Genomic DNA, 3,464 nt, shown 5'->3' on the forward strand with positions numbered 1-3,464 from the left:
CCTGAAAATCAGAGTGATGCTAGGTTCATTTTTTTTCCATTTGGAGAGGCTTGAAACAATAATTTCATGAGTCAGCCCACTATCGCTTTAAAAATTACATCTCGCCCCTCCCCATGCACACACACTCCTCATTTTCTGAAGTGGGGAGGTTTCCTGCAGCAGCACAAGGGAGAATGAAAGATGTGCTTAGCCCCAGGAAGGGACTTTGTGTCCCTGCATACAGGTGAGCAAAGCTCCAAGCCTGTGAGCGACAGGTGCTCGGCAGCACCACCGGCGAGCCCTCCTCCCTCGGTAGCCAAGCGCAGGCCCCCTCTAAGGTACCAGAGGGGCTAAGTGATCTTTAAATAAGCCCAAACCCCACTTTCTCTGTCATCCAGGGCATCTGGAGGCCCAGGGCATCGTCCCGCTGCCAATGTGCTCTACATTATTGAAACAGCGGGCTGTGGTTTAAGCTGTAGCAGCTGAAAAAGAAATGGTCGTGCCATCGTCAGATGTGGCTATAAGCAGCCATCACCCCAATGGGTTTTTGTGTCCCTTCAAAGCAGCACTTTCCAGTTGCATTCATCTGCTTCTTCGGGCCACTTCTGCTTTGTTTGGCCATGGAAATATTATTGCTTTGTCTTGGTTAAAATCCAAGGAGAATTAAGAAGGGGTGACATTAGAAATAAGTGCATGACGCAGCAAATTGAGAAAAATGAAAAGCTAGTGTGGGTATTATGTTATTATTTAAAGTGCACTTGCATAACTCAGAAATTTTCTAATGGTTTGAAATTGTAGCATTAAAAAAATAGGCGTTGAGCCACTGACTCTGTGTCGCATTTTTCTTATCTTCCTCAATCACTTCACAACTGCAAAAAATAGACCAAGTCCCACCCACATAGTTAATTTCATCCAGGAGTGCCATCTGGATCATTGCTGCACTATTCCTGCATCCCATTCTTAGACCGTGGAGGAGGTTGATGGTCCATCATTTCTAGCTGCAAACTTGTCGGGGCAAACTAAATACCCAGCTTCTCTGTAGCGTGGACTGACAGACTGATGATGGGTGACAGCCGCTGCAGCACGTCCCTGTTGCCAGCTGAAGGCTGGACTCCATGTCTGTGCTGGGTGGTGGCTGCAGAACAGAGGCCTGCGTTAGGGAACATCAGCGTGAGTCGTACCAGCTCAGGAGCTAATCCCTGTGCTATTGCCACATGATGCTATTAAGGACTTTTAAGCCATCCCAGTGAAAGCTTTTGCTTACATCAGTATGTTTGTACTTTATATATGTCAGCCTCTCTGTTTTATCTGGCTTCTCTTATGCTCATGGCTAGACAAGGGAACATTTACTGGCTTCCCAGCTGATGGTCTGAATACACCTTGGAAGCGCTCCCAACAGGTTTAAGTCTCTACTTCCTTGGGTTGTTTTTTTTTAAAGCTCTAACAGACAACCTGTGCCAGTGCTCTATCACCATCCCAGGGCAAAAAAGGCATTTCCTGATGTTCAGAGGGAACCTCCTGCATTCCAGGTTGTGCCTGTTGCCTCTGGTCCAGGCACTGGGCACCACTGAAAAGACCCTGGCTCCATCCTCTGCAGCATCCCCTCTTTGGGTATTGGTAAGACCCCACCAGACCTTCCCTTCTCCAGGCTAAAAAGTCCCAGCTCTTTCAGCCTTGCCTCGTAGGAGAGATGCTTCAGTCCCTGCAGCACATTCATGGACACAGTGCTCCAGGCATGGCCTCATCAGGGCTGAGTAGAGGGAAAAGATCACCTCCCTTGACCTGCTGACAGTAGTTTGTCCAATGCAGCCCAGGATACCGGCGGCTGCCTTTGCTGCAAGGGCACTCATGCTGGCTCATGTTCTACTTGGTCTCCACCAGGACACACAGGGCCTTTTCTGCCAAGCTGCTTTCCAGCTGGGTAGCCTCCAGTATGTGCTGGGGCCTGGGCTTCTTCCTCCCTGGGTGCAAGAATTTGCACTTCATGCACTTGTTGAACTTCACGGGGTTCCTTTTGTCCCATTTCTCCAGCCTGTCGAGGTCCCTCTGGAGGGCAGCATGACCCTCTGCCATATCAGCCGGTTTGCTGCTGACACCAAACTTGCTGAGGGTCCACTCTGCCCCATCATCCAGACCATTAGGGAAGATCTTAAACAGGACTGGGCCCAGGACTGACACCTGGGCTACACCACTAGTCACTGGCCTCCACCTAGATGACTTTGCATGGATGACCACCACCCTCTAGGGTCCACACATTCAGCCTGTTTCCAATCTTCTTCACTAGTTGTTCATCCAGCCTGTCCATCAATAGCTTCTCTACAAAGATCTTGCAACAGACTATGTCAATGGCCTTATTGAAGCCCAGGTAGACTCACCAGTCAAGCAGGACTGAACTACTATCACAACACTCCACAGCTCCTCCTTGCAGACCCATCTGCCTCCATGGCCCCTGAACAGTCTCTGAAGAGCACACATCTCCCACCATATGCCTTCTGAATCCCTGGCCCATTTCAACCATGTCTGGTCATGGAAGGAAGGTCCCCATGGACAACATCTACCCAAAAGTGCCATGGAAACAGAGGCACAAAGATGACACTCTCTATTCAAGGCCTCTGGTGCGGGTCAAGGATGAGGCTTGAACTCACCTTTACAAACCACAGAAACTACCTAGAAAAACACACACAAAATACCCACAGGCCCAACTGGCCCAAAAGCTAGCCCTTCGTCACCAGGCAAGAGACAAGGGAAGGCCTTGGCAGGTGGCATCCCTCCTCCTCTGTGTCACACACAAGTGATCCCCACCTCAGCCTTAGTGACTGACTAAGGGAGCCTAATGCACGAGTGCACAGAATAAATCTGATGAGAGACTGGGGAGAGCAGCATTCCCTTCCCCTTCCATGAGATGTCACGCTGAGTTCTATTACACAACTTTCCCTACACTGCCATCCTCCATCAAATCCCTGACGTTTCTGGCCTTTGGAAAAGCCCTTGCAAGGGACTGGGGGATCACAACAACCAGCCTGGCTACCCCAGCATGACAAGGAACTCTTCTGCAGCCTCTGCTGGGGAACTGCCAAAGCGTTGCTCCCCAACAGCTCAACAGTCACACAACCTGCCTCTCCCCATCCCCTTCCTGAAACAGCTACAGGCAAGGAGACAGGAACACCAAAATCCTTACCCCGTTTCCTCCCCCTACTTGAGCATTACAGCAGGGTTTTGTGCTTTCACCCAAAAAGCCACTCTTATGAGGAGTGGCTGAGGGAACTGGGATTGTTTAGTCTGGAGAAAAGGAGGCTGAGGGGAGACCTTATTGCTCTCTACAACTTCCTGTGTAGAAAGGAGGTGTCAGTCTCTTCTCCCAAAGTAACATGTGATAGGAAGGGACGAAACAGCCTCAAGTTGTGCCAGGGGAGGTTTAGATTAGGTATTAGAGAACAGGCTGCCCAGGGACGTGGTTGAGTCACCGCCCCTGGAGGTATTTTAAA

The sequence above is a fragment of the Phalacrocorax aristotelis genome, chromosome 1 (assembly GCF_949628215.1).
Source record: "Phalacrocorax aristotelis chromosome 1, bGulAri2.1, whole genome shotgun sequence".
NCBI lineage: Eukaryota > Metazoa > Chordata > Aves > Suliformes > Phalacrocoracidae > Phalacrocorax > Phalacrocorax aristotelis.